The following is a 15,078-nucleotide window of genomic DNA, read 5'->3' as shown; positions in this document are numbered from 1 at the left end:
ATATTATTTTGTATTTCAGGTTAAAAACAGTCAATAATTCATTATACAGATTGGGGTATTACTCCAAAGAAGGAAGCAGGAAACTGGCGCTGCCAGGGAAGACTCATGTCACACTAACAAATAGATAGGGCAGCTTTAACACGAGGCCATCATAATACTTGGGGTGTCATGAGCGGCCAGCCGCTGGTAACTTGGTAGTAACTTGGTGCAACATTTTCGAACAAATTGACCATGCCCTACTTAGAAACTTTGCCACAGCTATAGCTAACGAGGGGGTGGGGTCTGAACACAAAATTCGCAAGGCCACAGCATATCTTCTAATGCCCATAGCCTTACAAATAGGCTTTATCCACATACTACGTGGTGCAGCATATAGTGGACAGAAGAAAAATACGTGGCCTACTGTTTACCGTTGCTCCAAACACCTACAGCATCTATCATTAATAACCCCCCCCCCCCCCCCCCCCCCCATTTAGAAGTGAATTCCCTTCTTGGGAGGGTACCCACCCTAAGTTGAAAATACAACTTGCGAACATGTGGTTTTTCAATCAGATCCCAGAATTTCTCAAACACTGGAAAGGACTTAAATTCGAAAAAACGTCCAGTAAGGTGGGTGGAGAGACCTTGGGAACATGCTGATGTAAATACCAGTTCCCAATACCTTTCCTTCAAATATTCTTTAGAGGGAAAGGCTGCATTTAGCGGATCATCCCATAGTTCCGACATACCCAACTTTACTAACAGAGCTCTAATCTCCTTCAGCCATTTATTTTTGTGGAAGGAGTCTGTTTTTATGACGTCCATGAGGCCCTTGGCATAATGTGAGAGTCCTCTGTACACCATACCCTACGCCAATATAGTAGAGGGCGAAGCTTGGCAAGATCTTCCACAGGTTTCTTGCCAAGATCCAGTAATAATGGTCTCAGGGGGGTACTTTGAGGGAGACTAGTAACTTTGCGTAAGAAAGCATTCTCCAACAAGGTCAGACACTTTAGGTTTTCGAACCCCCACAGCTCGGTTCCATACAGAGCCAAACTCAGAACCTTCATTCCATAAATATCTAGCACTGGGCTGATCGATTTAGTTAGGGAGGTTTTAAATTTGGTTAGAAGAATACCAGATTGCTGTTTGTGCGTCAGAGCAGCCAAATCAAGTTGACTATTCCAACGCATATCCTTCTGTAGGGTGACACCCAAATATGTAAAAGCCTCAACGTGTTCCAGGGGCGATTTATTCATATACACGCTACCTCTGAAGAATTTGTGTTCATTGAAGGACATAAATTTAGTCTTGGCAGTGTTTATTTCTAGGCTGCGCAGGTGGAAAAATTCTTCGAATCGCTGTAGGGCCTTCTGGAGACCACTCAGTGTCTTTGAAATGATCAAGGTATCATTCGCAAACATGAGGATTGGGATACAATTAACTGCCAGCACCGGGGCATCCGTAGGGGCCAGGGAAAGATAGTCAGCCACCCCATTGACGAAGAGCGAAAACAGGGTAGGCGCCATAACGCATCCCTGTAGCACTCCTCTGCCAAAGGGGAAGGTTTCCGTTACTTCACCCTGCACCCCCCACCGGACCTGGGCAAAATTATCCTCATGTAGGCGGACGATAAGGGTCAACAACTCCGGGGCCATCCCCTGCTCTCCCAATACTTGCCATAGTTTACTACGCGGTACTAAGTCAAAAGCTGCCCTCAAATCAACGAACACAGCGTACAGGGCCCCCTTTCCCAAGACCACCGTCCTCCAGTACAGATCGATAAAGCGAAAGACTTGATCAATCGTGCTAGTTAGGCGGCGGAAACCAGCCTGCAGGGGACTCAAAATATCATTGTTATCTATCCAGGCCTGCACCTTGCACAAAACCAATCTGCCAATAATCTTCTGCAGCGAATTAATTAGGCTTATTGGTCTATAGATGCCTGCAACAGACTTACATCCCTTTTCGAACACCTGGACAATTTCCGCCCCCTTCCATGATGGGGGGACGTCGGCTCCTTGGGCAATTGCATTTGCAATATGCACAATATATGATCGCCAGATTTGCTTGTCATTTAAAAAAACATCTGCAGGGATGCAATCCATACCCGGTGCTCTACCCCCAGTTACCGCGCCTAATGCTTTATCGACATCTTCGGAAGTAAAAACCACCCCATCGTAGTAAGTATATAAAACTGATCCATAAATCTCATCATCACTGCTCCTAGCGTACTGTGGCTTAAAATAATCGACCCAAAGATGCTGTTTCACGTTATTCTGGGGGCGATCCGGGCATCCTCCCCTGTCCCATTTAAATGTGTCCCAAAACAATTTAGGGTTCTTAGCCGCACATGCATCTTTGAGTTCCTTCCATTTGCCCTCATCCCAAAGCTTTTTTGCCTCCAACTGAGTTTTCCTGTAACAACCCCGTGCTGCCCTTACATTACATGCATCCTTCGGTTTTAAGGCCAAGCCGAGGCTGGCCCGAGCTTGTCGGCAAGCCTCATTATACCAGCCAACAGATTTCTTACCCTTTTTGCCTCTATCTATGCTTGGCTTACAAAAATAAGATTTTAAGCGGTCAAAAAGTTTAATGTGGGCATCAATCACAAAGGAGTGAAAGTCCTCGATAGTGTCACTAGACCCCAGTGCAACTAATACATTGGTTACGTCGTTTTTAATTGCAACCAAAGTTATGGGATGGTCAATGATTTTACTTCATTTTGTTAGCTAGGATAAGATCTGGCGCTATTACATCCTGTGGGGCTGGTCTAACCTCAGCTGGAGACAAATTAAAAATAGAGGTAAGTGGGTTATGATCGCTTTCTGTACGGGCCGTTACCACCATATCCATAAGATAATGCCAAAGTCTTAAGTGAACAAGCAGATAGTCTATACGACTAGACCTATGGCCATTATCGTATGTGTTAGTTCCCTGCCTGTCTGATAGTGTTCTCCCATTAGCTGCCCTCAAATGATTACCCATACACAGTACCTTTAGTTGAATGGCCGCCTCAGTCCATTTTTTTTATAGGTGCCAACTCAAGGCAGGGGATACCCCACCTGGATTCTTCCTCTTCGGTGAGGCTTTGATCATCATGCCCAAGTGGCTCAAAAGTTGCATTAAAATCCCCCGCTACAAGAGGCAAAATATTAGAGGGTGTAATCACTAGTAGGTCTTCCAAGGCAGCTAAAACCTCAGATTTTTTTCCACCCGGATGGCCTCTAGCGTAGACATTAAAAATATCTAAACTTATACCTGAAGGTATACTAAGTGTCACTACGAGGATATCGTTGTTATATACAGTATGTTGCTGAATATTACAGCTTAGGGCCTGCCTAACCCATATAATTAGCCCACCAACCGGGCGGCCCTTATCCTTCTTTACCGCTGGGACGTAGAAATTAAGGTAACCCACGCGAAAAACAGGATCCACTGCCCATGTCTCCTGAAAGAGACAGATGTCACATTTTTCAATAAAATTGGACCACTCAGGTGAGACTAATTTGGGACCCAGGCCCGCTAAATACCAAGATACCATGGGGGTAGTCCCATTCTTACAAGGCAAGTTACCACGGGAATCCTCCCAGCCCAAACTATTACATTGTCTATTTACATTGCCAGGCCCAAGAGGTAGGGTCAAAGTTATTTCTTCCATGGGTGGATTTGGTAGTATCTCACCACACTGGTAGACCAAATCAGTATTCCCTACATCTGGTTTGGTACCATTAAGCTGGGGGACTAATATCTCAACCTGGCTGATAATATTGCCCGTAGTGGAGTCTGTTCTCCTTCTTAGTTTTCCCTGGATAGGCTCTAGGTGGTATTCCCTATGCTTGGACAAGAGAGACCGTCAATCGCAATCCTCCAACCCAGACAACCTGTCAAATCTATTAAACAACCTTATACCCCCTTCATTACACCAAGACTCTATCCCCCCAGCTGGTAACATATTTCTGGGGGTAAGATAAGATGCTGGGTAAAAATAGGTTAGGGGTAAGGAGTGTATTGCCGTAGTTGTGCTTGCCATGGGCCATTCACAAATGTGTTCAGCTTCCCTTCTGTCCCTAAAGTTAACAATTACACAGTCTCCCTCGATTTACTTTTTTCGAGGTCCCACCCAATCCACACACCTTGCGAACAAAATTTCAGCCGATACCTTCGCAGGCAGTGGGCGTTTGAAACTAAGCCAGTGGATACATTTATTCTTAAGGTCCCTATATTCCTCTCTTTTATCTTGAGTTAAAGGAGGGACCCCTGCAAGAACCACCACATAAGGGATAGATTCGGGAGGAAGATCTATACACGGTAATCTTTTTACTAGTGGCACACAGGGGAATCCAGATTTGCTTGAATATTATGTAGTACTGCCCTATTGCCTTCCCCTATAGCAGCCCTTCCACTCAACACAGTTTGGCTAGAAACAACTAGATTTCTCGACAGAGGTAAAGGGGGGATATGCAACGGCACAGCAATGTCAATAGAATCAATCGTTTTACTCGCAGTCAACGGGTCATTAGGGTGGCCAATTTCATTCGTATGCCCAGACAAGATTGTTTGATTGTCACTAGGTCCTTTGGCCCGGATTTCAATCCTCGCTTGAGCCGAAGCAAATGACAGTTCAAGGCATACTAGTCTATTTTCAATGATGTCGAGTCTATCATAGATAGGGAGACATATTTTTTTGAAGATGGATTCCAGTTTGGACCAAAAATCCAACGCCAACTCAGCAGGTAACTTGTCGCCAGGGGTCGATGACAAGGTTATCGCTTCACTAGGGAGTTGACTTGGATCCGGACTGTGGAGCACTGATGGTACAGTGCTCTCATCAACTGTGTTAACTTTCGGGATTTTGGCTTTCCTCCCTTTAACATTTTCGCCCCCACGTTTCCTTTTAGATGTTAGGCCTGGCATTGATTGGGTTAATCCCTGTTTGGAACTACAAGCAGATTGGGTCTTAACACGTGCGGCCGGTGATCCAGGATGAATACTAGGGGGTGGGTTAGATATATTTCTGGAGCTCAATAGTGCGTCCTCATTTACAAGGATACAAGGCAGGCTTCCAGCTCGATTCGATAATTGATTTTCCTGGCCTTCATCATTGAAGCCTGTCTCAGTAGACTCTACAACGTGAGGTTGCTGCGGCGACCGAACCCGTGCCAAATTACCCAATGAGGAGCGTTTTTTTAAAGCAATATCCAAGGACAGTCTCTATTCTGTCTGTACAATTTCGTGGGCTAAAATCGAAGACGCTCTCGTTAGGAACTGGTCCAGGGTTCCCACTAAAGAGCCGCCGACAATAGCTTTTCTTCCTTTTCTGCCCATAGGAGTGGCCATTTTGTAGAACAAGGGATAGTCAATACCTTAGAATTGCTCGGGAGAATAGGTCTATAACAGCTTGCAGATGCTTTTAACTTGCACTAACCTTTGTCTGGAGATGTTAGAGAAAGGCCCGTCCCGTCTTCATCCGTTTTCGAACTGGCTCAAACAGGCCCGCCCTTGGCCCGGGCTTCGCCCGGCATACGTCCGCGCGGCGGAGATCAGAAGGAGGGGCAGGGCTGTCTCTTGACGGCCCCCGCGGCTCTCTGGGGCTTAGAGTCCCTTTAAATCCTTCCTCGTGGGATTCAGTAAGTCCAGCAATCAGCAAGGTGTTTTATAATGCCCCCGGTGTGAGGAGGAGGGGCAAGGCGGTCTCTTGACGGCCCGCGGCTCTCTGGAGCTTAGAGTCCCTTTAAATCCTTCCTCATGGTATTCAGTAAGTCCAGCAATCAGAGCGCTGCGTCTCCCCAAGGTGTTTTATAATGCCCCCGGTGTGAGGAGGTCTCCTGACGGCCCCCGCGGCTCTCTAGGGCTTAGAGTCCCTTTAAACCCTTCCTCGTGGTATTCAGTAAGTCCAGCAATCAGAGCGAAGCGGGAGACGCAAGGTGTTTTATAATGCCTCGGTGTGAGGACGAGGGTCGGGCGGTCTCCTGACGGCCCGAGGCTCTCTGGGGCTTAGAGTGCCTTTAAATCCTTCCTCGTGGTATTCAGTAAGTCCAGCAATCAGAGCGCAGGCAGGTGTTTTATAATGCCTCGGTGTGAGGAGGAGGGTCGGGCGGTCTCCTGACGGCCCCCGCAGCTCGTTGGGCCTTAGAGTCCCTTTAAATTCTTCCTCGTGGTATTCAGTAAGTCCAGCAATCAGCGTGCAGCGTCTCCCGCTTCGCGGGAGACGCAAGGTGTTTTATAATGCCCCCGGTGTGAGGAGGAGGGGCGGGGCGGCCTCCTGACGGCCCCCGCGGCTCTCTGGGGCTTAGAGTCCCTTTTAATCCTTCCTCGTGGTATTCAGTAAGTCCAGCAATCAGAGCGCAGCGTCTTTTCACAATAGAGCTCTCTTTTACTCGTAACAAGAGATAGCAATCTGACAACCATATAATTTAGCATAATACACACAAGAATATATTTACTGAGTTAAACAGGAACCAGGAGCAGTCAACTATATAGAGAAAATAACACCTGTAAAATAATCAAAAGTTAATTAGCAAGTCAATTAATAAGAAATACGACAAGAACAGGATTTATGCATTCTCCCTAATACAGCTATCACTGTGGAATATAAGAAACACAACCCTAGGCTTGCAGTTGAACAGCGCTGAGCTGACAGATGATCATATATGACTACGGCTTTGGTGAAGCCTGTGTTGATATCCTTGTAAGAATAAAGTAAGGACGCAGTTCTCGCCAGGGGCAACCAGGACGATTGAGTGATTGCAGATTGACTGTATGAGAGCCTAATAAAAACCATTCCAGGGGTGACGAAATGACTGGTGGCAGCTGTGGCCTGGCAAGTGAAGCCTTGAAGAGAACAAGACAAGAGCAGAGAGACGTGTAGGGTAGAGGCTTCGACTGCTCTGCTTGTAGCCCAACGTGGTAGAAAACTATCCTGAAAAAACACGTGACTGAACCCATTGGTACAAAGCCCAGCATCACGTGTCGCTGCTTGACGCACAGATACACCCACCTTCCCCATTCTCACTCAGGTCTGTGGAAGACAAGTTCTTATTAGAGGTCAGACTGAGAACCGGGGCTCCTTAAACCAAGCCTTGCATAAGCTGAGTGATGGATAGCGGAAATTGCGGAACCTGGAGCCAACAAGTTGTTCTGTGTGGACATCCTCCCAAGCTACATGGTCAGATGTTGAAGAAAATCAGAGGGAGAAAGAGGAACTGTTCTGTGATATATGGAAATGTGCACTCCACACTCGAGGCAGGTATCCAAGATGTGGAGGCGTTGCACTGGAGGACAAAAAAGTCATTTGCACTCACCCTGTGGGGACATGATAAAACCTGAAAAAAGCAAGTTGTGGAATTCAGGTGCAGTGCATAGCCAAACATCAACTGTGAACACCATCCTACAACCAAGGAATAGTGCCTATGTACAAGAGCAAATAAAATCATACAAAATGACTTTGGACACTAGGAGAGCAATTCAATTTTCCGCAGCAAATCAAGACAGTACAACTAGCAGCAAGGAGGATGCTCTTAACATGGTGTACACACTATATAGAGTACTGGATGTAAACACACTGTTTTTAGACATGAAAAATGTCTATGTTAAATTGCAAAATCGAGACATTGATGGCCCACATTGACACAGTGAAAGAGCATTTGGACCAATAAGGCGACAGATCAACATGACAGTGTCGATACACAGAAGAGAAGATGAGATGGTGGTGAGAAATAAGAAACATTTAACAAGCAGCTACAACATGTACTATTTTTTTAAGTGGAAGCTTTGACACTAATAGGCACATTACAGCACTAGTACTGCATTGAGAAGTCCTTATTTAAAGTGTTATTTTTGTACAACCTGTAGTCTGAACTTGCATATGTGGAATTGCTTTCAAATATAATGTGCAGGACTTGGACACTACCAATGGTTCGGCGTGTCAGGAGCAATAAGGATCATCCTTGTTTTACGTTGTAACTATTTGAAGATTACTTTGGGGAGGACAAAGAATGGAGAAAAGGCAGAGATATGACCCTAACCTGCCAATGTAAAAACACATTTTCATTGATGTTCGCTCTAGAAACCTGGACATGCATTCTCTGCATTTATCACTTGTGCAGTGGGAAGAATGCCGAACATCCACTTGTTCATACTCTTCAAGGAGATGCCTACTTCAACATCTGTCATGCTCTTCTGTAAACCCATCAGATGAATTGGTGTGATAATACCAATCCCAAAAGGTTTGAGCTTCCCATAATAGTTTTGAATCTTGTTCTCTATAGACTACGCACATACTAAATGATTGTTGTGTTTATCCGTTGGATAAGCATAGAGCTATTAGGTATGCATGGCGTGGAGGTCTTCAGAACTAACGGGACTGCAATTCGCTCCAGAATATTTGAATGATACAGGTGCATTGTCAGCTGACTGACATTTAATCTGCTATGATATCTGTGCACTTATTTCTAACCTTATATTACCCAAGGCTACATGCATGTTACTATAGCTCCTGTTATCCCTACCATCCCTCTTTCCTCTACAACTACCTGCTCACCGCCTGTTACAGTCTAGAGATGCAACATGATAGGAAATTTCCAGCGTCCTCTGACACTCAAAGGTTTACAATTTAAGGCAAGCAGACATGACAATGGAGTCTAGGGAATGAACGTGGAGCATGCCTTCTACTTTCTACACAGAAACTATGCAGGTCATTCCTGGGTATTAGCGCAGCTTCCCCTGGAGAGTGTTCTTTCAAGTGTGTCATTTCTATTCCTGAATATTTGCTGCAAACAATGTAAACCTACATAAACCCCCAGTAAATAACTTTAAGATCTGTATATGATGCAAAATCAAAAATCCAGTTTAGAAAATAAACTCGCCTGTCAAAACGATAAAGATGTAATTCCTATCCCCTTTCCATTGTAAAACAGTGAAATCTGAAAAGAATTCCCTTCCTTCGAGGACAGAAAAGTAGATTACCTATTATCTCAGCCACTGAACTCTATTTTATACAAAACAGATAGACCAATACATGCGTCAAAGCAAATCTGCAATTCAACAAATCGAGGAGAAAGAGGGCGAGTGAGCATGTGTCTGTGTGAATAGAAGGTTTCAAACGTATGCCTTACAGATACCACACAGATGATTACAGTGGGAACATAAGCGGTACAAAAGGGGGTGGTGATGGACGGAGCATCTGAATCAATCAAACACTCACACCCAGTCAAATGATCTGGGTTTAATCCATCACCGTTCTTTAGCCCACTCTGCCACCCCAGTTCGTTCAGACATGGCTATATGCAAATCAGTCTGACCCTGTGCCTCATGGGAACAGTCCAGCCTGAACTGCCAAGCCATGTCTTCCCTGGACCGGAAACAAGCTTCCGAGGACCGGTTTCTGGCATTCCAGCCGTCTTCAGCCCGGCTTGCTTGAATCCAGTGGCAAAGTGAGCAAGGGACTCAAGTCTGAGCATACCCTGCCACACTTATGGCGGCCAAAAGCGGTACAAAAGGTTTACAATTTAAGGCAAGCAGACATGACAATGGAGTCTAGGGAATGAACGTGGAGCATGCCTTCTACTTTCTACACAGAAACTATGCAGGTCATTCCTGGGTATTAGCGCAGCTTCCCCTGGAGAGTGTTCTTTCAAGTGTGTCATTTCTATTCCTGAATATTTGCTGCAAACAATGTAAACCTAAATAAACCCCCAGTAAATAACTTTAAGATCTGTATATGATGCAAAATCAAAAATCCAGTTTAGAAAATAAACTCACCTGTCAAAACGATAAAGATGTAATTCCTATCCCCTTTCCATTGTAAAACAGTGAAATCTGAAAAGAATTCCCTTCCTTCGAGGACAGAAAAGTAGATTACCTATTATCTCAGCCACTGAACTCTATTTTATACAAAACAGATAGACCAATACATGCGTCAAAGCAAATCTGCAATTCAACAAATCGAGGAGAAAGAGGGCGAGTGAGCATGTGTGTGTGTGAATAGAAGGTTTCAAACGTATGCCTTACAGATACCACACAGATGATTACAGTGGGAACATAACACACTGTGTTATTTGAGTACCATATAACTGTGTGCCCTTCAAGCTACAAATACATTAACCCACTGAAGCATCTTGCATGGATTTGCAAATCAGACGCGATGCTCTTCAGAAAACACTTCAGTCAGTCAGTTAAAAATACTTTATTCGATGGTGAATTCATGGGTTGGCTTCCATATCCGAGCTAAACATTTGATCTTGTTTAAAAAACAAAATTTGGATTTGAAGATAAAGGTTTTCCACAACGTGTGCAGCCCCTCACAAAAAGAACATCATTGTGTGGCTTAGACACCACACCACCCTCAAGGCCAGAAAGATGGGAGAAGAGCAAGGCGCCCTCACACTTGTCTGAGGTGGAGCGCTCAGACCCTGTATTCACAATGAGAGAAAGGCTGCTGGAGGTTGCCCCACGCTCCTCACCCATATGTGAACAAAGTGGCTCGAGCACTGAACACTCATGGGGTCAAATAGATTTGACCAGTTACCCCCACCCATGTCCGAACCGTGTGGCTTTGATACTCTGGGGCTTGTGTCTGGGCCAGAGGTAGAAAATGCAAAGTAAAGTACTATATGACCACAAGCAGTGCAAATTGACCCCAGCGGATCCACTGCTGCTGCCACTCATTAAACTGAGCTTGTGCCCTTCAGTGCACCATGTGATGTTGATCGGAGCAGCCAGGTAGAGGACCTCACGTTCTTTCCTCCCTCCTCCTCCTAATTTGCCCCTCTGGGGATCTGCAGATGAGAAAGCGCCTTCGATACATGAAGAACGAAGGGCGGCCAGTGGCAGACCGGACGGTGCTCCCCTTATGCCACCCAAAAGAGCCTCAAATAACAAGGTCTTGCAATTCTTCGCTACTACTGTCACTATGTAGAGAATGTGCCTGGGACAGGAGCACCTGTTGGGACCCTGGGGCACAGTAAACAGACCAAAGAGGCAGCAATGGAACAGAGGTGAACGAGGGGTGGAAGCGACCACCACCTAATCAACGCACAATGACAATCTCTGAGCATACTCCTGATCTCCATCCTGACAGCGGAGTCCGAGCACTATGTCCAACGCCCGGTGGAACTGCTCTGTTCAGCTATTGAGGCGATCGGCCTTGGTTCATCTGCTGACTGTCACCTACCCAGCCGGACTTTGGGCACAGTTTTTCTCCCTGTCTCCCCCCCATCGTACTTCTGTTACTCTGCTTTTTCCTTGTCTCCTATCTATCTATCTGATCCCATTCAGCATTATTTCGTTCTTTGTCTACTTCCTTTGCTCCTATACCCTCTCACCTGAATCTTTCCCCTTGCCTGCTACACTGCCTACCTTACCCCCTGTCCTTTTGTGCCCTTTGAGTAAGCACTCCTTCTCCCCTTGTTGGGGAAGATCCAAGATATATACGCTGGAGGCTCAGCGAACCCGCTGAGAGAGTCTACAGAGCCAAGGGAGCCACTCACAATTGAGGTATGGTATGGCACTGAGGAAAAGTGTTTTTCTGATCGGCATCATTTGTACAGGGACTCCATTGTTTTTTCATAGCCATCTCGTGTCAAACACTTCCACACAACCCTGATACCCGAGGAAAAATCTAAACTGACACGACAAAGAGCATCTTGCAGCCTGCATTTCTGCCCAGGAACTGTTGCACACCCAATCCCCCCTGTTCTTTGCAGTTCAACAAAAAGCCATGACACACTCACACCCTGTGTAAATGATTCATTTTCCATCTCCTGCTCCCAGCCTGGTAAACATCCTTGGCACCGTGATCAGGTTATCTGGACAATGGTCTGACTGCTGGTCCTTGGTCAGGTTGATTAAACAATGACCTGAAAGGCCGGCTTTGATCAGGGTGAATAAACAAAGACCTGAAAGACTGGACTCTGATAAAGCCCGCTGAACAATGATTTGTGTACCAAGCCTTGACCAGGTCACCATCTACAAACTTCGTACGGATCTAGTTATCAACTACAAACACTGCCCTGATTGAACAATGAACTAACAGCCAAAAGACTGAAATTAAAATATATAAAAGGCATTTAAGCTGCAGAGTGACGCAGCAGCCTCCTCTGTCTTGTCTCTGACTAGCTTAGGACTCTGTTCCATGGCCCGGGCTATTGAAATAAATCTGGGTTCCTCCTGCAGACGAATGCTCCTGTGTCTCCTTTTACTAAGTACTAGCAGCCCGTCCCGACGTTGTCCGGGTATGAATTGCTGCCGGCCAGTAGTATATTGTTTTGTAGGATTTCGTTTTGATAGCATTTCTTTCTTTCACTGCTAATGCACTTAAGAGTGCGCGTTCAGTAGTGTGTGAACTCAATTTTCCATACTTTATTTTTCCTTGCAATATTATATAGCACGAACTCGACAACATGGCATGAGCACAATTTACATTACAGAAGAACACATTCATTTGTGGTAGGCACGGGGAGACAAAGCGATTTGCCTGAAATCACAGGATGTTGAGCTGATGCCGAGATTCGAACGTAGCTCCCCAGCTCTCAAGTTCGGAATTCTAGAACTTGTGGCGGGAGGTGTGTCTAAAAGTGTATGTCGGTGCTGGCCATCAATGAGAGAGACCTGTGCATTTTTCAAATGGGTGGTGAAAAAATATGAGTATGTTGCTGGAGATGTGGGCCGCCGTGCCACAGGGCTAGGTTTGGGTTTTGGGGTACAGGGGTATTTTAGGGTTCAGCGGTAGGTTTGGGTTTTGGGGTACAGTGGCATTTTTAGGGTTCAGGGCTAGGTTTGGGTTTTAGGGTACAGGGGTATTTTTAGGGTTTAGGGATAGGTTTGGGTTTTGAGGTATAGGGTATATTTATAGGGTTAAGATGGGTTAGTGTTTAAGGGTGACGGGGTATTTTAAGGAGTAAGGGTGGGTTATGATTATGGGGTGCAGGGGTATTTAAAGGGAGCAGGGTGGGATTAGCACACGATATGAAACATGGCATAAAGGGTGGAACGTACCACACGCCCCCAGCGTTTGCCACACCCCCAGCACACGCCCACAGAACAACGCAGACACGCCCACAAGGGACTACTTTGCTGGCACGGTTCTTTTACCTTTTAAATGTATATGGTGGGCGTCTGCATAACCTATGTCCTTCTGCTGCAACTGCCCTTTCCAACGCTGTATTGGGTGTTGTGTTTGGTGCTGTGGTTCCTGAGATTACCCGCCTCGAAGGTTTGGACTCTCTCTTTATTATATTAGTATGGATATGGATCTGGATGGAAGGAAGGTATGGAAGACTTGGGCGGTTCCCCCGCCGCCGAGACCCAGTAAGTGGGTTATCCCGGTTCTTCAAATGACGCCTGAACAGGGACTCCACGAAGTTCAGGCCCGGTGGATGTGAGAAGGTGCACAGAGAGACTCTGGAGGCGCTCTACCCGAGGGATTCTTGTAATCCGGTAGACCGATGACTCACCTGCTGTCCCTCCCCACCCAGTCTGGGCTACATGACCGCGTCCTTGGTGGAGTCCCCTAGCAAATAATTTCTGGAGCAGGACACAGCCCTACATCTGCAGAAGAGAACTACCCCTGTAAGGTAAGGGTGGACTGATCATCCACCAAGTCTGTATGATTCGGTTATTGACTTTCGCAAAAGCCAAGCAAGCAAGGTGAAGTTTTAAAAACCCGCTGGTGTCTGTTCTGTATGATTCTGCTGTTATTGACTTTTGCAAAAGCCAAGCAAGCGAGGTGAGTTTTAAAAACCCGCTGGTGTCTTATCTGTTTTTAAGCGTGCCAGTCAGTAGTAAGTTCAAGAGATTATGTTGTTGTATGTGTACGCAGGACTCCCAGCTGGAAGCGACCTGTCTGCTTCCTCCAGAAGGGACCCCTGGCCATACGATGTATTTTAAACATGGCCCTTCTGCCATAATGTTTTCCTCATTCTGGGTAAAATATACAAAACAAAGTAATGCAGAATTACAGTGGCCACTTTATGGCTCCTTTAATTTCCAAGTTCTCGCCAACTTAGAGGAACAATTAATGAAAAGAAAAACGCGCCCGTCTATGTTTGAATCTGTCCGATTTTGGAGGAAAGAGATAGAGCAGAGAGCTAGAAAACAGAAGGCTCAAGAAAGAAAACAGGAACGGTTATCAATGGCCGACCACGCCAGAGAAAATTTACAAAATCAAATGACAAAATCAGTAGAAATAGCCGATCGAGAGCATGGGGCCCGGGTACAAAAATGTTATCCAGCTTGTGAGGAGAAAGGAAAGGGCCATATGGAAGGGGGAGAAGAAGGTGATTCCTTGCTTGATACCATGCTAGAAAGCCCTCCTGCATATGCCCCAATGTGCCCTGCCCTGACGCCTCCCACCCCGCATGTTCCCCGCCACCGCCCACTCCTGCCCCCACTGCCCCTCCTACTGTTCTCCCTGTCTCACCGACCCTCCCAACTTTTCCTATGAAACCAACCACGCCCTTTAACCCTGTCCTCGCAGCGGGAATGACAAGTCTCCATACGCCCAACCCCTGCGGCCTTACCCCTACCCACCCTTTTCCTACTTCCCCGTGGCCTACATTTTCGTCCCTTCGAGAAAATGACCAACAGAGGCAACAGTGTGAATGTTGGATAAATAACGGGAATATTGATACCTTTAAAGAAATATGGTCCACCTTTTCTCAGTGGACTATTATGGAACAGACAACCTGGGCTGAATATTTGTGTACTTTGGTCATGCAAAAATTTGAGAATGCGCTTATGCAGATACCCGCCGGATTAATGGACCTTAGGTCACAAATTAAAAGAGGCGATGTTCAAGGAGAAGGGATGTTTGGCGCTATGTCTGCTTTAATGGCTTACCGTGATATGACAGCTTTTCTCAACACCCTTATGAAAACAGCTATGCCAATGAGAGAGGCGGCCCCTGTCTCTGTTAACGCACTTACCGATGCCCAAAATAATGGTAGAGGGGCTGTTGAAGCACACTGGCGCAGGCTTTGGGTTCATGTTCCTTGGAAAAGGTCAGAAGTAATGCAGTTAAAAGGACAATTACCAGATCCCAGGAAGAATCCGGTTGCCTTTTACAGAGAATTAGGTCAGATTATATCTGCAGGCACTCTC

General features: G+C 46.0%; 1 protein-coding gene across 1 annotated transcript in view; it reads right to left on the bottom strand.

The window, feature by feature from the left end:
• Positions 1-15,078, bottom strand: part of ERCC2 (ERCC excision repair 2, TFIIH core complex helicase subunit) — a 535,569-nt gene that overhangs the window by 71,373 nt on the left and 449,118 nt on the right. The gene's annotated exons all lie outside the window — the stretch shown is intronic.

The sequence above is a fragment of the Lissotriton vulgaris genome, chromosome 9, assembly GCF_964263255.1.
Source record: "Lissotriton vulgaris chromosome 9, aLisVul1.2, whole genome shotgun sequence".
Lineage (NCBI taxonomy): Eukaryota > Metazoa > Chordata > Amphibia > Caudata > Salamandridae > Lissotriton > Lissotriton vulgaris.
This window is presented reverse-complemented; position numbering and strand designations above follow the sequence as displayed.